Source organism: Cantharellus anzutake, assembly GCF_015039405.1.
Source record: "Cantharellus anzutake strain C23 chromosome Unknown EI90scaffold_19, whole genome shotgun sequence".
In the NCBI taxonomy this organism is placed as follows: domain Eukaryota; kingdom Fungi; phylum Basidiomycota; class Agaricomycetes; order Cantharellales; family Hydnaceae; genus Cantharellus; species Cantharellus anzutake.
Genome location: NW_024066969.1, coordinates 1,115,447 through 1,138,542, shown reverse-complemented (window position 1 = coordinate 1,138,542; position 23,096 = coordinate 1,115,447).

The window sequence follows — 23,096 nt, the reverse complement described above, 5'->3', positions numbered from 1 at the left end:
CCTCATATTTACCATTAAGTTTGCTATGACTCAGTCATTCTGAATTCAAACTTCGCATTACTATGTGTACAGCTGCGCTGAGACCTTCAGCTGATTTATTCTATTTTTATCCAGTAACATTTAGTTGAAATGAGACTTGAAATGATAAATGAGTGAATTATTCAGGTTTAGAACCAAAAGAAAAAGTTGCTAGTAGTCAAGAATTGTTCAAACGAATGTGTTATAGCTCTCCGCTTCATTAGTATATCATTCCCTAAAATTCCCACCATGGTCTGTCATAGTTTAGTGGTTTTCGTGGATTTCATCCATCTCCCCTGATTCCCCTTTGTATTATTGCATCCTAGTCCTTCATATGTATTGTTCGTTGTTGTAGTAGCTCGTCCTCAAAGATATCATATTTTTATGTATTTTGTTTGGGGCTCTGGACCTCTAGAAGCTGTCTTCCCATGTGTTTTCAGGTTTCTAACTTCATGTCCTTGTATCTCATTCATTTCTGAATGGTTTTTCACGTTCTCAGCATCATAAATTTTCATTTATTCCCACCTTTCCAATGGTACTAAAGTTGTGTTCTATTTCTTGGTATTTGTCAAGTTAGCAAAAGCTCATGCGCACATTCGGTAATCACGTGCGTTGCAAGAGGGCTCGCGGCTCTCGATGCCGACTAAGCTTGTGGGGTCAAACTCTCCAAAACTTCACTTTCTCTCTAGACTTTGCTCAACTCTCGATCCTTAACTCCATGTGGTGAGTTCTCCGGGATTTCCGCAAGGTCCGGGCTCAACAAATCCACTACCCACTTGTTGCAGGCTAGATTGTTGCCCTTATTCCTACTGTTGGAATTCCACACACTCACATCCACTCTAGCACGTCCTAGCACCCTAGAGAAAATTGGGGGAGGGGAGAACTTCTTTTCAAAATCCAGTATGTACAGGATTATATCTGATAATTATTTTTAGAAAGAATAGATGGCAAATATTGGTGCCATATGGCACCTGGGTACCTTATTAGGCGAAATAATAAAAAAGGGTAACAGTATCAATAACTGAAATGATGGCAAAAATATGAAAATATAAGAAATAAGCGATATCTCAATGGATTTACGGAATTAAGAGCCTAAATTGGAAATGAGGCCGGAGATAACACTCATGCAGCCGATAAGCATTTTTACCAATTTATTAGTGGGAACGAGTGAGGCTGGAATTCTGGGTTGCCGCTTGAGATTCCCACACCTGCACATGCCTGTGCCTAACTTGCCCAACATAGAACTCCGTCAAATCTCCACCGATTGGGACGTTCTTGATATCGTCAGAATCGTACGAATTAGCACTATTTTTATATGTCAAATCCGTATCGAATTGTCGCATGAATGGAAGGGGTTTTCTGAATGGTGGAAGCGGGTATCTGAGCCGGCTCTGTGCATGGGCGATTATCCCGCCTACAGCATCGTTCCCATAGTCATTCATATGCAGGCACCATTTCTGTTTAATTGTTCGGGATTTATGGTATGTGCGGGTGTTTGTATCCTCAATACGGGCTTCCATGATTTATTTCAGATTTTTCCCTCATGATCTAAGGTTGTTTTGTACTTATCCGTGCTTTGTTTTGACCAGGGTCTTCCTTATTAGGACAGAAATTGGTCTTTGCGATCTGCTGAAGTGTGGATCTCAGTTCCAACGGCCGGTTCCTTTTGCATTGCCACCCTCATGTGTCTTTAAGCATGATGCAGATTTCTATATTCCTGTCAGGGCAACCACACCTGACCATACAACCCCAGAACCACCTTCCCTGACCTCCCCCCACTTCCCTCATCCTCCCATCTTTACACACCTTTCACAACTACAGCCTGCATGCGAACCTGCATCACATGGGTCAAGGTGAGCAACTCGCCTTAACCCATGTGACACCTTTTCTGCATCGCGGGAACATGCTCGGCTCCTACCCTTAGTCACGTTACAAACTGTACAGTACATTTCCCTTTTATAGTAGCCAAGTGGGGAATAGGGAAACTTACCCTTCTTCTCAACTCAATCCCTGCTTAGGCAAGTTGTAGCTACCTTCCATAATACATGACAACTCAATCCCCGCTTAGTGAGTTTGAGGAGCTTGGGGTAGGATCCAGCACCTGGCTGCCTGGGACACCACAAGTGTCCAGTTCTGAGGTAGGGCTGCCCCCAGACAGAGGCCGGGCCCTGACAATTCCCGTTGTTGGCGTAACTTCACAATGGCTGGACCGTTTGGGCTGAGACTTTGCATAACTATAGTTTCCTATTTATCATAATTTCCGTGTAAATCTCGTTGTGTGTTTTAAATATGGATCCTACGTAAATGTCTTTTCCCTGAGCCATGACTTTGATGTCGCTCATCCCATTATTGAATATCTCATTGATGCATGAACCTTTTATTATGAAAATTTGGATGGATTAAGATTAGATCCCTTCCTTTCTAATGGGCTATCAAGCTTGTCTCGGCCATTACTGCTTGTTCTTGTGCTTGCCTTTTAAATGTTGTCCTTGTTTTCCGAGAGTTTTGGTCATATCTCCATCGTTTATGGGTAGTTTTCCCTGTAATTACTTTCATTGGGTCCGTTTGGGAGACATCTACATTTCCTATTATAAACACGACTTTGAATTTTGCATTGGTTCCTAAGGAATCCTTGTTCTGTGGTACTTCCAACCTTGGCTACATGTGCAGGCATGGGAAAGTAGTTTCTGTGGAGGTTCTCTGGTTGGTTTTATAGTCAAATCTTGCTCGATTGTCCTAGTTCCTTGTTTAATATTTGCTATAAATTCCCCCGAGAATTCCGTCTTGTTGATGCTAAGCTTGAAGTATTTTTACTAATTTTCTTTCTTCCAATTTATTGTATGTAGTCGTAATAATTCGTTAAAATTCATTAAAATTCAGGTTCTTCTATATCTACTTGACATATGGGGTTTTTCGTGGTTTATCTGACATATTTCCATAATGAGTTTCCATAGGGTGACCATTATTTCTCCTACAGTGTGATTGTGTATTATTGCATCGTGTGCTGCCATGAGGTTTTCCTTCACCTTTTGGGTGAAGTCGTTCACTCCTGGGTAGTCCGAGGGTGGTGCTGTTAGGCACATCTTTGGCATGTGGCCATAGATTAATTTGAATGGGGCAAATCCTGTCAATGTGTTTGAGCTTGCATTGATTGCGAATTATGCCATCGACAGCTTTGCTGCCCAGTTGCATTGATCTGGTCTGACCATCACACGTAGTATCTGTACTACTTTTTGTATCATTCTTTCCACTTGGCCATCACCTTGCAGATGGAATGCAGTTGTGAATCTCAACTGCACACCGAGTATTTGGTGTAGTTTGCACCAAAAATTTGACGTGAATTTTGAGTCTCGATCTGATATGATCAAGTGTGGTAGACCGTGAAGTCTTACAACTTCACGAAGGAATACAAACACTAGTTCTAATGCGTTTGTTGTTGTTTTTATTGGAATCAGGTGGACATTGGACATCAAGCTGCAGATGATTACCCAGAGGTAATCATATCCCAAGCTTGTTGGGAATGGACCTGTGAAGTCCATGGCTATTGATGACCATGGTGTTTCCGGGGTCAGGAGTGGGTGAAGCAGTCTGGGATTTCTCCTGGTGCTTTTCTTTGTTGTCTGACAAGTTCTGCAAGACCTGCAGAACTTGTGGGTGTCCTTCCTCATTGACTTCCACCAGAAGTATTGATGGAGGGTTTCCACTGTTTTCTTGGATCCTAGGTGTCCAAGTGTTTCGTGGATGTTTTTGAGGATTATTCCTTGAATGGACTTCCTTTCGTAGTTCCCTTTCAGGACTACTATTTGGGTCGTCCCTCCTTCTCCAAGTTGGGTTATTAGCCCATCTTTTATGGAGAAGTTTTTGAAATTCCTGGGGTTCTCTAGGATTTCCTGGTGGATCTGGCTTTGCAAGTGTCCAGATTTTATTGCCTCAATGAGGTCTTTTCCTTCGAATTGTTTTTGAAGGATTATTTCTTCCAGGTTTTGGGTGCTCCCCCCTAGAGCTTCCTCTAGGGTATTTCTTGCACATATTGCTGGGAGTTCTTTCCCTCTGAGTACTGCTTAGCAGCAGTTCTTCATATTCCTCGACTCTGTCAGGGATGATGTCTTCTGCATTTTTATCCAGATGGATATCCACTGACACATAGTCATCGAAATGCAGATCCTCATCTGTTGACAAGTCATAGTACCGTGAAAGTGCATCTGCCACTTTGTTCTTGTGGCCTTCCACGTATTTTATTTCGCAATTAAAGCTTGCAAAGAAGGCTTGCCATCTCAGGTGTCTACCTGAGTTGTGGTTTTTCGCTTTGAAATATTCCAAAGCTTTGTGATCTGTGATTACTGTGAATTCATGGCCTCCCATGAGATCATCTTGCCATCTCATGAGTGCCTCAAGGACGCCAAGTGCCTTGAGTTCATAGGCGAAGTACCTATGTTGTGTGTTGGTAAACTTCTTGGACATGAATGCAGCCAGGTGGCAGGTCTGCCACTTTTTGCCTTGTCCAATTAGTGCACTCATGCCTGCTGGGCATGCATCTGTTATGACCCAGATGTGGAGTTTTCTCCTCTCTTCTTCTGAGAAGTTTTCCAGTGGATTCCACTGGACAGGCTTCAGAATCGTAGCCCTGCAAGCGAGACATTTAATCTCGTCAAAGCATTTCTGGTGGAGTGGTGTCCACCTGAATGTCTGCTTGTTGGAGCAGATTGTTTGCAGTGGCCCTGTGTAGCCACTGACGTTTGGCATGGATATTCTACCATTCCCAGGAATTGTAGGACTCCTGTATGGTCTACTTGCCAGTTGCAGATTTTCTCCATGTACCCAAACACCACCATATAACGGTCTACAGATGCCACCTGGAACCCGACACACAATCCCCCAGCCCATTGCACTTCCCCCATCATCTCTGTATTTTTTGATATTTTTTCCAGACCAGGTTACAGCCACTTAGTTTCCATATCGGGCCGCTTCTATAATATTTTCACCATATCTCCCCCAGTTCTTCTCCGATCCAGACGCATTTTATATCGTTAGAAAGCTACCGTCAAGACGAGTCGAGCAAGTTCAGCATCGGGTGATTTGGTGCAGCCGTTGTGGAGATTGTCGAATTCTATCAATTGTGTGGCCGCACCCTTATATTTATCATGTTTTCTGTTGTTTTCTTTGTTCTACGTTGTTCTGTCCGTTTCTGTCCGTCCCTAACACCGTTGAATTGCTCGGACATTAGCTTTGGTTATATACAAACATGTATTTAGTATGATAAGAGATCTTCTCCTCCTTCCCCGCTTCAGTGCCAGTCTGACAGTACCACGTCTGGGAGCGTGTGAACAAGTTCAGTTAGGTTTAGGGTGACGTTGAGAAGGCAGGATGCCTTGCTTGGCCCTAGGGAGGGTCCACCAGTTGGTTTAGTTGGTTTTTCACAGAAGTTTGAGTTTTCGGACCTAGTAGTAGGAAGGTCTGCCAGTGAGTCTGTCAACACTGCAGTTTCACTCCTCCCCCTTCATTACCTGTGTGTGTGTGAGGGTGGTCTGCTCAGGTTCAGAGGTCTGTGTGCCCCTGCAGCCTTTCAGCCATTCTCCCCACTTGCAGCGTGGATGCCTTGTTCATCCACATGGCTTCCTAGAACATCTAGGATTGGAGCAAACAGCTGGAATTTCTTCTGGCTTATATAGAACTTTGCCCCCTTGAGGCAAGTAAACAGCCACAATAATGCTTTATTGTGGTTCTCCACCAAGCTTGTGCTGGTGAAGATGTTGTCAAACCAGACATGTAGGCGTCTGCCTGCTTCTCCTCATAGTTCCCAGGTCAAGGCATGCTGGAAAGTACAAGGAGCGTTGCAGTCTCCTTGCTGCATCGTGTTTGAGTTGTATGTCCTGTGGGGCGTAGAGAACGTTGTCCTATGGACATTGTCTGGGTCCACGCATATTTGTTCATACATGTCCAACATATCGATCTTGGATCAGTATGTTGCTCTGGCAACTGATTCTTGGATCAGTCGCATGTCTGGCATTGGTGTGATGTCGAGAATTGTGTTCAAATTACAATTTCTCACATTGATTACCATGTGCAAAGATCCATCTGCTTTGCAGATGCACAGCAGCAGGCATGCTCGCTTGCTGCTCATGGGATACCACCATCCTGCTTTCATGTAGCGATCTATTTTGGTTGCTAGTGCTTCCTGCAGTGCTGCAGGACATCTTGGAGTGTTTTCCTGAGATTTCTTGTTCGGATCCTTTAACGGGATTCGATGGTTCACCTCCCTCAAGGGAGGCATTTCTAATGGCGCTGGTGCCATTACGGTTTCAAATTTCTCTCTCCACCACTCCCTGAGTATTTTGAACTCGGGGCTGTTCATGGAGAGACCTTCCAGATGTGGTACATACATCTGGTAGTTCTAGTCCTTCTGGACTAGGGTTGGGCCAACCTTCAGGGTACTTTGTTCCGATTACCCTGAGGTGTGTTTTTGTCTCACCTCCCTGTCAGGGGGGCTTCTTTTTTGGCTGTTCTTGAGCCCTTACTCGAGTTTTCCACCTGTGTGATCTCGTCACATGGTCTTCACTGGCTCCAAGGGTGTCTATGTTACCCTTGTTTACCGTTCTCACTTTGTGAGACTGGAAGTCTGAACTTACCTGGTTTTTGTTTAACCAGGGGGTGCCAAATATGGCATTGTATCTGTCAATGTTAATTACATCAAAGTAGTGTTTTTCTGCATGGCCATTGATCTCAATGTCCATGCTTGTTCTGAACAAGATCTGTGATCTTGTTCCTTTCGTCCCCATTTGGAGGATGACTGGGTTCTCCAATTGGAGGATTGGGATGTGGACTGCATGGACAAAGTCCGGTGATATTGCATCCATTTCGGCTCCACTGTCAAATAGCACATAGGCTTTTATGCCTGCTATTTTTAGGTCTGGGTTTCAGTGGACTTTTGGTCCTTCTTCCCTTTCTCCTTGTTTTTCCTTGGGTACTTTGGTGTATTTCCCCAAGGCATCTTTTCTTGGTGCTTCCACCAAGGTTTCGGCGACTTTCTCATTTGCCGTGTTTTCTAACTGGCATGCCACAGCCAGTTTGATTTTGTAATTTATGTTGTTGTGGTCAACAACTGACATTGGGCCCATCCTTATGGTCCCAACGTTAACTTCCTCACCCTATGAATCAGGTGAGTATTGAGGTCCCTCATATGGGTCCTCTACTTCGAAGCTTGATGCTCCGGAGTCACCAGAGTTGTTCTCTGGTTTTTTGTCTGATGAGTCTTCCAACTCTTCTTCTGATGCATTCATGATTTCCATGGCAGCTATGCACCTTGGCTTTTCATCGCTCATTGCATGATGTTTTGGGCAATCTTTTGTTTGCCCTATTTTGCCACATTTGCCGCAAATTGGGACTGACTTTTGGTCAGTTTTCCTCGAAATTTTCGAGGATATATCCTCTTTCCATCTGGGTTTGGGCTCTTCAGCCTTCTTTCCTGATGGGAGAGCTCTACTGCGGCCCGTGGTTGCCATGGTGGTTGTTCAGGTATAATATCCTGATTTGTAGGCTGAAGACATCTTCAGCCTGTCGATTATCTCATCTATGCAAGATATTGCTTTTAACATCTCTTCGTTTGAGGAGAAGTCCGCTCTGATTCTGTCATGAGCGATCATTTCCCTCTTCCATTTGAGGGGAATTGTCAGGACATGGCGAGGAGGGAGCAGCGTGCCTGGACCTTTCCCCAGAAGGGAGGCCAGAGATAGAGGATGGGCGGAAGGACCGTGGCCTCAGCGACTCGGAGGGGAGTGCTGTGCCTACGTTTGGTAATCCTTAGTGTCTGGTCCTTAACTTCAGAACGAGGGGGGCGCAAACTCTGGGGGAATAGTCGTTATTGTCAATTTTGCACTGAGGTGCCATCAACTACAGTACAGGACTTATATACATAATACAAGACAAATAGGAACAAAGGGAAAACCCAAGATGGACTTGCCCACTTGCTGGGTTGGCGAGCTCATGAGAGAATCACCTTATTGAGCATTGTGGAGTGGGTAGGTGGAAAGTGGGAAAACCTTTGCAGGGTTGGCAGAGGTCCTAGGAGGTCTGTAGTAATATTGGGTAGGTAGAAATATTAATAAACGTCTAAGATGAGGATAAGAGGTACTGGAGATCAGAGGCAGAGGTGGACTGGAGGTATACCGGAGGGTATGGTGGCGGTGTGTCAGGGGACGACTCCCGGGTCCCCATGACCCTCCCCTATGGCCCACAGCCTCAGGTCTGGCCAGCCCTATCCAGGGCACAATCCTACTGTGGGTAAGGAGATGAGAAGGAAGCTAACTTCTCATCTTCCCACAGTGGCCACAATATCAGCAAAACTTCTGGGGATACCCGGAAGTCACATGAAGGGGTAGGAACCGGGCCTGGAGCATGTGGCGTGTGGAGCATGCGTGCGTGTGGGAAGCGTGGCAGGTGGATGCGGGTCCGGATGCGGGTCCGGGTCCGGGCTAGTCAGGGTGTGTGCCCTGACAAGGTGAGGGAAAGGACAAACTGGAGGTGAACCAGAATGGTGGCAGAGTAGGTCAGAGGTTAGGTGGATGTCAGGGACAGCTCCGAAAGCGGCGAGGTCCCGGCGTGCAGGACTTGGCGGGACAAATAGCGGCTGTGTGTAGCGGCGATCCCATTGCGGGGTGAGCATCCCTGACCACTTAGTCTGAAGTGGGAATGTGAGAAGAAGGCTACTTCTTCGGTTCCCACCCCAGCTGTTATTATATACATGCGGGATTGGTCACATGGGGTGTGCCATGTCACCCTCGCACACAGCCATGGTTCTCTGGGTGCCTCCACAGGAGATCCTGAGAGGGCCCGCTGTGGGTGCAGGGTGAGTGTGGCAGCGGTAGCAGCGATGTAGGGATGGTAAGATACAGGAGGGGAAATGGGCATGCGCGCCGGTGGTACATTGAACAGCAGGAAAGGTGGTCCATGTAAGAGAGAGAGAAGGAAAGAAAGAAAGAAAGAAAGAAAGGAGAAAGGAAGCGGTGCGGAGCAGGGAAGCGGAGTGGGGGTTGGGCAGGGCGTGCCAGGGCATGCCCTGACAGTGGAGTTGGTATGGATATGACAGGAATGTTGTTTAGAAACCTGGCATTGAAGGACGCCTGGTCAGGCAGCATCACCATCTGGGACGCTGCTTTAGACAGTTCTAAGTAGAACTGTTTTAGGCCTTTTCCCACTTTGTATTTAACGTTGTGGTATTTCTTTGTCACATTCAACACGGCAGAGGCATTGATGAAAGTTCTCATCAGTATGTTGAGAACCTTGAGGAACATGCTGTTAGATCGGGCGGATTTGGATGACTCCGGAGTGGAATCGGAGACTTAGCGTGGAAGGACCTTGGCCTCAGCGACTCATGCGGAGCGCTGTGCCATTGCTGGTTGTCCTAGGGGTCCCTAATTTCAGATCTAGCAGAGGGGAAGTCTCTTGGGGGGAAATCAAGTCGATTTCAGACTGAGGTTACAAGTTACTAGGTACATTGTATATAAGGAGGAGTCCGGAATCAAAAGGAACAAGGGTAGGATGAAAGGAGACAAAGGGAGATGGAAAGAGGAACAACACCGAGGGTCAAGGGTTTGACTCAATGGTGTTTCTCAAAGGAGGAATGAAGGGCCAAGGCCCAAGGAGGAAGGAAGGAGGATGGGAGTCGGGAATGGCTAGCTGACTGAATAGAAGGAAGCAGCAGCCCAAATAGGAATGAGGGAGAATAGCGGAATTGAAATGGACAATGCAATAGTTGCAAGGTCCGGAGTAAGTCTGGAAAGTCCGAACTCGGAGGTTAAACTCCGGAATATAATTAAATGGAATGAGCTAACCAATACAATGGGTATAAGCGGAGGTGGGGTCAAAGTCCGAGGTCGGGGCTAAGAACGGAGGTTCCGGAGACAGAGACGCAAACGGGATTCTGGAGCAGAGGTCCGGAGTCGGGAACATAGGTGTTGCATGCTCGTCTGGAAGGTGTCGAGGATGAGGTCGGACCCGGAATGTTCCGGAGTCGGACCAAAGGTGGTGTTGGAGCCAGAGGTGGGATAACCTCTTGGAAGTCGGCAAGGAGGAGGTGGCAGAAGGGAAGTAGGACTCTGGAAGTCAGGTTCAGAGTTCCAGGAGCCCAGAGCGGAGGTTGGGATTGTACAGATATGACACATGCCCTCATCTCCTCTGAGGAGAGTTTCATCTTGGAGTCTTATTCCAAGGTTGAATGCGGGTCCCCCTAATCTGCGAATCAAGCAGTCCAGGTGGACTTCATCAAATTGGGGCCTTTGCATCCTTGTGAGGTGAGGAATCCCAGTAGTTCTGTGAACCACTGCCAGAACGACTCCATGTCGTTCTCCCCTGGCCATTTCTTGTCAGGGAAAGCCGGCCCATTCTTTAGAACTTCTGGCTTCACTCCCTCTGGGTAGGGAGTGAGTATTCTCACTTTGGCCACTCTTATGGCCTTTTCATACCATTTTTCCAGGTACTCTTCTTGCTCCCCTGCCTTCGCAGGGTCGCTATCCACTGGAGATTTCTCCTTTGGAGGGGTTTTTGCTGGAGGGAGTCTCTCTCGCAGCGTTTCTTTCCTTTTGGGCGATTTTGCCTGAAATTGTATCGGAATTCTCTCATTGTTTTGAGAGAGTGTGGTTGTATTACTTCTCTGTTCAAGAGGCTCGTCGAAGGTGGAGGTTTGGCCAAACCTTTGGTACATGCCGATTCTCCTGATTTCTGAACGGTGCCTCCTTTCGGCATCGTCTTCTCCTATCCTTGGGAGAAGAATCTCTTTTGCATCTCTGTCAAGTTGCTGATGATATTCCAGTGTACTTTCACTGGTTGTTCTTTTCATGAATTTTTCACAAGTTCTGGTTTTATCCTGGCCTGTGGCCCAGGGATATTTTTTTGTTTCCTCACTGTTTTGTGAGAAGTTTATTTCCTTCAGCAAGTCAGTTTGCTCACTGATTTTGTCAGTCAATGTGTCGATTGCATTGGCCATTCTTTCTAGAGTTATCTCTAGATGAGCTGTGCTATTATGGCTTGTTTCCTCGATCTTTTTTTGGATCAAGTTTATCACATTTATTATGTGTGATTCCTGGTTTTCCAGGAGGAAGTTTGGCTGGGTGAGTAGTGACTCTCCCCAGTTAACATTGCCGCTTCTGAAGGGGTTCTTGGAGTAAAAACTCCATCCTCACTTTGTTTAGGTGAGGCTGTTGCAGAGGGCGCTTCCCTTTCATAGAGGGGTCTGTTCACTGGTTTTTCCTCACTTTTCCATAAGGCTTCCTCAGCGAACTCCCTCATTTCGGTTCACCTTCTCTTCATGATCTTGGAGACCTCCTCCGAGGTTGGCAACCTTGCCTTGTCTGGCATGGTGTGGGGTAGTGTAAACAGTGGAAGTTCTTTTTGAGCTTCCACGCTCTGAGAGATCCTGCTCTCAGGGTGTTTCTTTGAATCTTTAGCCTGAGAAGAAGTTGGTCTTCGTTTTCCATCCTCCATTTGGACGGGACCTGGAGCAAGTCCAGTAGTTTTTCGGATAGCCGACATGGAGATTCTTCCCTCTGTTTCCCTTTGTCTGCCTTTGGGGCTTGACTTGGGGAAATGGGGGAGGACTCCAGGGGATAGTGGGGCCCTGGAGTTTCCTGTGACTGTATCTAATCAGCTTTTTGGGCTGATTGTTCAGTGCTTATGCATTTATCACACAAGTCGATCGCCTCCTGAGGAGGTGAGAGATCTTCCCCAGCTTGGGTGAGATCAATGTGACATGGAGTTCTAGGGGTATTGGGCCCTGCACTTGCTCCATATAAGTTTTTAAAACCTTCAGGGACCAGCCCTGAGGTGGTTGTTCTCTCTGGATCATGTTGATCCCTGTTGTCGTCTGACGATGGCTGTTGCTTTGAATCTCCCATGATGGGAGATTGCAGTTTCTTTATAAACTGCTCGTTTTTCTTTATCATTGCTGCAGATGCGACCTTGCCCTTGCAGGTGTGTTTAGGCGCCATCGGTGCTATCGAGTCAAGTTGTTAATGTGATTTGATTGTCTTTGTGGGTTGTGTTGTAAAACACACCTCATACACTTAAAAAAGTGTGAGGTCTCAGTGGGATTGCTCAGCACACAGAGCTGTAAGTGATATGATGGTGTGTATATTATGGTGTGTGTAAGCAGTTAACGGAAGTTCCCACTTACCCACATGACTATATGTACATCATGATTACATATGGCTTGGGGTTTGGGGCTATTGCCCTGACATTTATGGTACACTGGCAAATCCCTGTTACAACATGGGGCATGCCACATCATCCTCACACACAGCCATGGCTCTCCAGGTGTTTCCACAGGAGATCCTGAGAGGGTCTGCTGTAGGCATAAGGTGAGTGTGGTGGCAGTGATGGCAATATAGGAATGTTAGATACAAGAGGGGCATTGTCATATCTGTACAATCCTGACCTCCGCTCCAGGTTCCTGGAACTCTGAAACCGACTCTGGAGCCCCACTTCCCTTCCACCACCTTCTCCTTGCTGACTCCCAAGAGGTTATCCCACCTCCAGCTCTGACACCACCTTTGGTCTGACTCCAGACCATTCCGGGTCTGACCTCAACCTCAACACCTTCCAGATGAGTATGCAACTATGCTCCCAACTCCGGACCTCCACTCCGGAGTCCCATTTGCATCTCCATCTCGGAACTCTGGTCTTAGCTCCAACCTCAGACTTTGACCCCACCTCCACTTATACCCATTGTATTGGTTAGCCAATTTGTCAGAGTCTGTGCATCTATTTGCAGTGTAAAGATATCCCTGGGAAACTAGTCGATATCAAAGCTAGGGAGCTAGCCTAGCTGGCATAAGAGCCTTATATACATGAGCTCCACTAACTCACGAGAGCGCGGTTACATTGGGAATAGATGGTAACCGATAGAAGTACGACATCAGATAGGAAGATAGATGATGCTGTCAGAAACGGTATTCGAGGTATTCGCAGGAAGCGGAGCGGAGTGCAGCGGTGTGAGTGGTCACTTAGCTAATGTGCAACTCCATTGCAAGGCATCTTGGGAGGTGGGACTTTGGCTTCAATGACTCAGCCAGAGCATTGTGCCATGCGTTCTAGGCTGTCCCATATTTCAGGGTAGCAGGAGGACCTTGCGGCAACCTTTATCAGATGAAGATAGAACTTAGGGATGAACTTAGAGGCGAGAAGACTTGGGGGGAATTTCTAGTCGATATTCAAACTGAGGTACATCGATAGTAAACTACAAGTATAAATACAAAAAGAGAACAAAGAAGGGGCCAGTCGGTCCAGCAACTGAATGGGAAGCGGAGCAGTAACCATGGCGAACTGAATGAGTGGCGTGAACCAGGAAGGCAGGTTATTAAGGAACGGATGGAAGTGAAATAAACAATATTAACGTGAAGATGGGATAGAGAGAAGGGCTAAGGGGACCGACAACCTGATGCCAATATGGCGATGGATCAAGTGTCAATATATATAAGCGACAATATTAGCAAGAGAGGACTAAGCGAGGAGGGGGCATGTGGTGTTCGGCAATAAATGAGTGGAGTGTAGCCAAGTGAGGAGGGTTGGAGATAGCGGAAAGGGAGGCAACGCTGTGGGACCACAGGCAGGGTAGGATAGCGGCGCTGCTGGGTGGCGGGTTGCGGAGAAAGCTGATGGGGCGGGATGGGTGGTGGAGATGTAGGAGAGTGATAGCATATGGACACCTTTTGCGGGGCTGTGACAGATGCGGGAAATGAGGGAATATCGGGTAAGGGGTGACATGATAGCAAATATAGAGCAATGAGTTATATCTGCATTCTAACTACGTGATTATTTCATGCAATCTCAGCTAACGATTGCGTCGTTGATATCACTTAGAGAAAAGGGGGGCTGGATAGCCAGGCGTCCCCTGACACAATTCCATTTATTTACCTTTGCCAATATTCTGGAGTTTTACTTCCAAGTTCAGACTTTCTGGACTTACTTCAGACCTTGCAACTATTGCATTGTCCCATTCAATTCTGCTATTCTCCCTCATTCTTATTTAGGCTGCTGCTTCCTTCTATTCAGTCAGCTAGCCATTCCCGACTCCCAACCTCCTTCCTTCCTCCTTGGGCCTTGGCCCTTCACTCCTCCTTTGGGAAACACCATTGAGTCAAACCCTTGACCCTCAGTGTTGTTCCTCCTTCCAGCTCCCTTTGTCTCCTTTCAGACTACCCTTGCTCCTTTTGATTCCGGACCCCTCCTTTATATACAATGTACCTAGTAACTTGTAACCTCAGTCTGAAATTAGGGACCCCCAGGACAATCAGCAATGGCACAGCACTCTGCCTGAGTCCCTGAGGCCAAGGTCCTTCCTTGCTAAGTCTCTGATTCCGTTCTGGAATTGTCCAAATCCACATGGTCTAACAGGCATGTGGCATGTGCGCTGGTGATACATTGAATGGCAAGAAAGGTGGTCCATGTAGGAAGAAAAAAGAAGGAAAGAAAGAAAGAAAGAAAGAAAGAAAGAAAGAAGGAAAGAGTGGTGTGGTGCAGAGTGGGGGGCAGCAGAGCAAGGTCAGGTGGGGCATGGCCTGACATCACCCCCTCCTTAAGCTGCTTTTCCTTGAAGTGGCCAGGTGGTCTTCTCTTTCTCTCCTGGGGTGCGGGGGTGCATCTGGTGGAATTCTTCCACTAGGTTGGGGGAATGGGTCAGGTGGTCATGCATGAGCCACTGGGTCTCTGAGTTTGGCCAGCCCATATACTTTACCAAGTACCAGAGTTTTTGGCGCTGTAGGAGGGTAGCCATGGGCACCCCAAAACCAGCTAAATATCAAGTCCTTCATGAGGAGTAAATGTTAGAAAAACATACAGTGGAAAGTTGGCTAGGAATTAGGTGATGAGGTCATAGTACGGATGGTAGATGTCATATCCATCCCTGGCCATCACTTCTGATCCCTCCGATTCCTCCGGTCCACTTCCACTCCTTCCTCACTAACCTCGGAGCTCCCGTATTCCGCAATCCCCTCGGTACCCCTCGATGGTCACCACCCCCTCCTTTCAATTTATTACCTACGCCTCCCTAAGTACGGAGCCCCGAAGGCTTCCGGACAGCTCCGATGTCCGCTGAAGGAGCGGAGCTGGATCACCTTATGTAACCAGTTTCCTACGTCCAATAACGATATTAGAGTTTGTGCTGATTTGTGTACTGACCGTGTTTTGGTTGCCAAATATATGATTGTTCACTGTCTAAACAACAATAAACACCCCCCAACGATCTCACCTGACATATAGATCGTCTACGGATAAAATTCTATATTGACTTTACTATGATTTCTAGTCAATATTACACCTATATTTACCACTTTTCAGTAGGATGTGATTTTCCTGATAATTTACTGAAGGAAAACTGCTAATAAAATAATTCCGCAATAAATGTTACTCAATACAGGAGTGACCAAACTGCTCTTTCTATCGCTTAGAGTGCGTGCTAGTTATCTAGCAGGTTCAGGATCGCTCACTTTTCTCCTGTGGTGTGATAACCAAAAATTGCTGAGAGATTATTCAATTAAGAAGTCCCTCCACCAAATTCTCACTAATTCTCACTATGACACTTTTGTTCAGCTGTGTCTAACTGACCCTAACTCACGCTTAGAGTGACGTGTTAGTTTTATATTAGCTAACAACTAATATTTGCTTTTATCTTTTGGAGCAAACGAACCAACCACTGGTGAGGAGAATTAAACTTTTATTTCTACCTGAGGTTTGAGAGGGGGCAGAAGCGGTGGCCTTTTATGCTTTTCAGAGGCCTCTCTACTCCCACGCCTCGCACTAGTTACATGTGCTACATTTGTATTATAGATAGTTCTAGAATGATATAGGGGCTTGGGCTGTGTAAGCTTCATAATGGACTTAGGACATGACTCAGCAATAAGTAATTCATTTCTTTGTCTTTTGGGCCGATCTTAGCGGGATCTTGTAGCGCTGAAGCTATGCTCTACACCGCCTTAATTACAAACGGTTATCTTTAGAAATGACTCGGCTATAAAGGAACTTTCTAGACTGTTCTCTAATTGACCCCTTTTTGTGAAGCCGCATCATTACTAATGTTCTAGAGCCTTCCCAATTAATTAACTAATCCGCGGACTTCTGAATCACTTCATGCTTATGATCCGAGATCCAGATCATCAATCATTCCTTTGTTCCGATTTATTTGAGCTTAAAATCAAAAAGTTTTGATGAATCATGGGAAAATATACAAGATCCGGTTTTTTAGCATTTTCTCCTCTTCTGATGCGATCAAGAACTGTCCGCCCGCGCCGGGGAATACTCTATCATATGGTATTCGGTCCGCCAGACTTCCGGGCGCCAATATATTTCCCTTGAGTCACATTACTTTTTGTAAGAATTAGCAAATAAATATATATGAATTATAAGGTGTTTCGCCGTTTGAGCGATATCTCCGTCAGTTTTGAAGCTTTTAGAATGGAACAAAACCGTGGATAAAGTTAAGAAACAGTCCTTTCAGATGGTAAAAAGATTACAGTCAAAAGTTTACTGGTTCCCGAGATATTCACATTTCTTTCCCAATGTTCCTTCTTATTCTGCCGTCTATGTGCTATTTTCTTGTTGTAGGGTTATATTCTTTGAATATTACACCTATGCCAAGTTCTAGGCATGATTGTAGTAGATTAAATCTCATACTACATGGGTGTAGATAATTTATAATGATCTAATGTCTGTCCAGTCTCATAAAGATCATGAGATCTGTTAAACGTCTGAACTTGTCACCTGTTCGTTGACTATTCTGATAGATCATTGTTTTATTCTTTGAATATTATTTCTCCTACAGTGCACTTCCTGCGCCACATGATCCGTGCGCCGCATGCTCCGGTCCCTGGATCCTACCTTCATGTGACTTCCGGGTATCCCCGGAAGTTTTTGCCATATTGGGGCCACTGTGGGAAAGTGAGAAGTTAACCTTCTTCTCACTTTCTTACCCACAGTAGGCAAGTGTAGCCTACTTTCTATTTATCTATACACTTTCTTACCCACAGTAGCATTGTGCCCTGAGAGGGCTGTTACAGGTCAGGCTCTGGGTTATAGAGAGAGGGGTCATGGGGACCCGGGTCCATCCCCTGACATCTTCTCATCTCATGCCCCGGTCGTTACTGGTTAATCTTCGCGCTTGCCTTTTAGACATTGTCCTCATTTTGCAGGAGTTTTAGTCATATCTCCGTCGTTTATGGGTAGTTTCCCCTGTAATTACTTTCATGGGTCCGTTTAGGGGACATCTACATTTCCTATTATAGACACGATTTTGAATTTTGCATTAGTTCCTGAGGAATCCTTGTTCCATGGTACTTCCATCCTTGGCTACATGTGTGGACGTGGGAAAGTAGTTTCTGTGGAGGTTCTCTGATTGTTTTTATAGTCAAATCTTGGTCGATTGTCCTAATTCTTGATTTAATATTTGCTATAAATTCCCCCGAGAATTCCATCTCGTTGATGGTAAGCTTGAAGTATTTTTGCTATTTTTCTTTCTTTCGATTTATCGCGTATAGTCATAATAATTCGTAAAAATTCGTAAAAATTCGTTAAAATTCAGGTCCTTCTATTTTCTCATATCTACTTGTCGTATGAGGTTTTGTGATTTATCTGGCATATTTCCATAATGGGTTTCCATAGTGTGACCGTTATTTCTCCTACAACGGCCATCACCCTCCACCACCTCCGGTCCTTCATCACTAACCTCAGAGCTTCCATATTCCGCAATCCTGTCATATCCATACAACTCCGGACCTCCACTCCTGTTCTGGACCTCCATCTCCTCCTCCAGAACTCCACATCCTCCTCCACCTCCTCCCCCTGTTGGTTGTTGAGAGCCTACTCTACCTCTGGCTCCAACACAATGTCCAACACTACCTCTGGTCTGACTCTGGTTTACTCCGGGTCCGATCCCAACCTTGTACCTTCCAGACCAGAGTTTGCGATGCTCCACACCTCTGGCTCCAGACTCCTGTACTGGAACCCCATCACACCTCCACCTCCGGAACTCCGGTCACATCTCTGCCTCCAGACTTTGACCTCCTCCTCTGTCTTATCTCCTTGTATTCCTTATTACATTCATTTATTACGTCTTGCCAATATTCCGGACTTAGACTTCTGACTCCGGACCTCTGGAACTTACTCTGGACCCTGCAGTCTCTACTGTATGGTGTCATTTAATCCTCTTGTTGCCTCTTCCTTATTTAGACAGCTGCTTCCTTTCCATATTAGTCAGCTGTCATTCCCCACAATCCCCTCCACTCCTTCCCCTCTTGGCCTTGCCCTTTTGGGAAGCACCATAGAGTTCCAACCCTTGGCCCTTGGGGTTGTTCCCTCTTCCAGTCCCCCTTTGTTCCCTTTGGGTCCTCTGACTCCACTCCTGTATTATTATATATACACTCTGTACTTAGTTTCCTGTACCCCAGTCTGAAATCGACAACAATGACAACTGGATTGTCCCCCAAAGAGACTCCCCCTGCTAACCTGAAGTTAAGGACCACCTTAGACAACAAGCAATGGCACAGCGCTCCACTTGACTCGCTGAGGCCAAGGTCCCTCCACTCCGAGTCCCTTCTCCGCTTCTGGACAACTCCACACTCCTCTAACAAATCCCCTCCAACACCCTTGATGATCATCACCCCCTCAATTCAATATATTACCTACACCTCCCTAAGTACAGAGCTCCAAAGGCCTCCAGACAGTTCTGATATTCGCTAGTGCACCCCCGCCTCTGCTGGGCAATTTAGTTGCCTGCCCTGCAAGTCTACCTTCAGGCCAATCCCTCTTTTCCATTCCTGGGTTATAGCCCATCACTCTGCTAACCCTGTAACCTGACTCGTTGGTAATATTCAGTCAGCTAACCTATAACTCTGTTAGCTCTGCTCTGCTTGGTCCCACCATTCACGGGCCTGCCCTCTATGTAACTATATATATACATAACTTGTAGATAGGTTACACCTTACTGATAAAATCGACTAGAGTTTCCCCTCTTCTAGAATTCCTTGTCAGTCGGTAAATTAGGGCACAGACATGTAACTAGGCACAGCACTCCTGGGATAAGTTGCTGAGGCTGAAGCCCTCCGTTTCAGGGATGTCGTCTCTTCTGGTCTCTGACAGGCACACTCATTGCAGGAGGCTATAGTAGTAGTTTGTAGGCAAAGCCCACTTAGAGTTTCTCCTGGAACATATGTACCTGTCAGGGACAGCTCCGAAAGTGGTGAAGTCCCAGTGTGCGGGACTCGATGGGATGAGTAGTGGTTATGCATAGCAGTGGTCCCGTTGCAGGGTGAGCATCCCCGACCATTTAGTCTGAAGTGGGAATGTGAGTTATCATTAAAAGGGAGGACTACTGTGAGGTCTCAGGGGGGTCGCTCAGCACACCAGACTGTAAGTGATACAATGGTGTGTATTATTACGATGGTGTTAAGCTGTAACCAGTGGTTGTGTCAGGGACATGTCCGGGGTCGAGGGGGGCCCAGATGTAGTGCCTGGGACTGAGGTCCTTGCAGGGTGTAGAGCAGGCGTGTGTACTGATGGGCCAGACACAGGACGATGGTCCCTAGCCACTTAGACTGAAGTGGGAATGTTGAGAAGAAGGTTACTTCTTCAGTTCCCACCCCAGGAGTGTTTATATACATGCGGTCTGAGTCACATGAGGTCTGCCATGTCACCCCGCATACAGCCGCAGTCACCTGGGTGTCCCTGTGGGGGATCCTGAGGGCATATGCTGCACACATGCATACTAGGTTCCACCCTAGAGTCGTCTGGGGCATCTGGGGCTGGGCATGTCATATGCATGTCGCAGGCAGGTTGATAATACATAGATGTAAAGAAAGGTCGTCCATGTAAGATAGAAATAGAGATGGAAATAGAAATAGAAACAGAAGTAGAGGGGGGGTAGAAAGGAGGACGAACAGGAAAGAGAAAAAGGGGAGGTGCCAGGTGGGGTGGACCCAGGTGGGCCCAGGTGGAGGTGGGTCAGGTGGGTGTGCCCTGACATCACCCCCTCCTTAAGCTGCTTCACCTCGAAGCGGCCAGGGGGTTTTCCCTGGGGCATGGGGGTGTGCCTGGTGGAACTCTTCAATTCGGTTGGGAGTGTGTGTCAGTTGGTCTTGGGGGAGCCATTAATTTTCAGAGTTTGGCCAACCAGAGAACTTTACCAAATACCAGAGTTTCCAGCGTAACCACTCAGAATTTAATATTTTCTCCACTTCATATTCCTCCTCTCCATCTACGAGTTCTGGGCCTGGACGGGGGTCTGGGGGTCGTTCTGCAATTTCATCTGGGCGGTGGGGCCTTACGTTCGTCATGGACATGACTGGGTGTATCCACTTCTGTTGCATGGTGAGCTGGAGCTTGACAGTGTCCGGGGAGACGGCTTTGACAATCTTGAAAGGGCCTAACCGTTTATGGTCCAGCTTCTTGGTTTGGCAGTCTGTCGTGTAGTTTTGGGTGCTGAGCCAGACCCGGTCTCCCTCTTGGTACTTAGGGGCTGCCTCACAGTCCCGGTCATAGTAGCGGGCCATTTCATCCACTGCATGTTCCAGTGCTGCTTTCGCCTCCTCTTGCATCTTCATCATCCTAGATGAGAAGGCATCAGCAGCTTCCACTTCAGATGTACGTGTGGGCTCTGTCCCCATTCTGGGGTGCTGTCTGGTGTTGAGTTTGAAGGGGGTCCAGTGGGTGGAGGAGTGGACCCGGTTGTTGTAGGTGAACTCTGCCAGCAGGAGCCAATCTGCCCAGTCTGTCATATCTGTACCCGATCCTGAACTGACTCCTGGACCCTCATCCTTGTCACCTCCAGAGTCCTACCCTATCTCTGTCCGTTCCAATACTCACCTCAGACCGAACATCACTCCTCTCGCCACCCTCCTCCTCTTACTCCTCCTCTTACTCCTCACAACACCTCCACCCTTCCGTCACTCTCCTACCCTACTTCTGTCCGCTCCGATACTCACCTTCGGACCTGACACCATTCCTCTCCCCCACACCTCTCTTCTCTCTCCTCCCTCCTCCCCTCTTCTGCCAAACCTCCACCAAGTTATGACCTTCCGCTGCTGTCCTGTACCCTGTACCCGGACACTGCTCATACCTTTGCTCCAAGATTCCGTCATAGTTCCGACCTCAGACTTTGACTCCACCTCAGCTTTAGTCCATTGCATTGGTGACCTCATACTACGTAAATGTCAGGGCACACCCGCCTGACCCGGGTCCACCCGGACCCACCTGGCCACACCACACCCACTCCCCGCTGTCCATCCCTCTCCCTCCTCCTTCCTCCCTCTCTTCCCCTTTCTTTTCCCTCTTTCTTCTCCTTTCTTTATTTCATTCTTCTCATCTTCCTCTTCCTGTTTATTTCCTTCTATCTACACAGACCACCTTCCTTTGTATTGATGTACTATTGACCTGTCCAGCCCACACACCCCGGACGGCTTCCCACTGTGCCCAGCACGCATGCATGCAGCGGACGCTCTCAGGATCCCCCATGGGGACACCTGGATGCCTGCGGCTGTCTCCAAGGATGACGTGGCACTCGTCATGTGACTCAAGCCGCATGTACATAAATGTACCTGAAGTGGGAACCAAAGAAGTAACCTTCTTCTCACATTCTCCACTTCAGTCTAAGTGGCCAGGGACTGCTGTCCCTTCCCGGACCTGCCAGCACGCACGCCCGGTTCACACCCCGTGAGGGCCCTTCTGCCGGGCGATACATCCGGACCCCCTCTACCCCGGACGCGTCCCTGACAGCAGAAGAAGGTTTCAACCTCATCTCCCCTGCCTCCCCAGCCATGGTGTCAGAAGAGCAGTATGAAGAACTGCTGGCTCGCTTCCAAGAGCTCCAAGCCATCGTGGAGAGCCAGGCCCGCAACCACCCCCCACCCACACCTGCACCAGCACCCGCCCCCGCCCCTACCCCCACCCCTGCACCTGCACCCAGACCCAAACCACCTAAGGTTGCCCCCCCCCACTCCCTTCTCAGGAGCTAGTGAGGACCTCGACTGTTTTAAGGCCGAGTGCGGGATTTATTTCCACGTTCACGCAGCTGAGTTCCCCACCGCCCTCTCCCAGATCCTTTTCGTGTTATCCTACATGAAAGGAGGACCCGCAGGGGCATGGGCCACGCAATGCACGATCACGCTGCTGACGGCCGGCTCCCCCCCCCTCACCATGGACGAGTTCAACACAGAACTCGATGCCATGTTCCAGGACCCGAACTGGGAGGCCACAGCCAGACAGAAGCTGGCAGCCATCCACCAGGGAAGCGACTCCGTGGATAAAGTGATCCAGGAGTTCGAGATATTGGGACCCGCCTCAAGGCTGGGTGACGTAGGACTAGTCGACCGCTTCGAGCAGGCGATCAACTCCCGCCTCCAGGAGAGCATATACCGGCTCTGTCCCATGCCCACCACTTGGGCCGAGTGGAAGCACGAAGCCACACTCCTGGACAACCAGTGGCAACAATTCCAGGCCACTCAACTGCATGCGTTCCCACCCAAACCCACGCTCCTGCCAACTCGACCCCCGTCGATCGTGACCCCACCCCAGGCACGACCCACGCCCAGGCCTCCATGACCCGCACCACTGCCTCCACCCTCCACCCCAGCAGCCTGCCCCATGACAGGGATGGGCCCCCAACCGATGGACCTTGACCGCTCGAGGACTGACCAGAGATGGTGCTACAACTGTAACACCCAGGGGCACATCCTGCGAGACTGCCCGCACCCCAGAGTCCGCCGGGCGCAACGTCTCCACCCTGAGGACCTTCGGGTGTTGATGGAAGGGCTGAAGAGGCAGCTGACTGAAGAGCCAGAGATGGAAGGGACAGAACCAGAGACGGAGGCTCAGGGGGATTTTCAGGAAGGCGACCGGTGAGGGATGCGTCCCGGCCGCCCATAGAAGATAGCTCATGTAAATACCGCAGCGCACATGAGTCAACGCCAATGCCAAAACTTCACCGAGTTATTGCAAAGAAGAGGAGAAAAAACGCATCCTCAACCTGTAAGAGTAAGAGAACCATAGAGATGGCACCCGAGGTGGCAGTATCCCCGCCAGCCATCTATGTCCTCTCCAAGCAATCC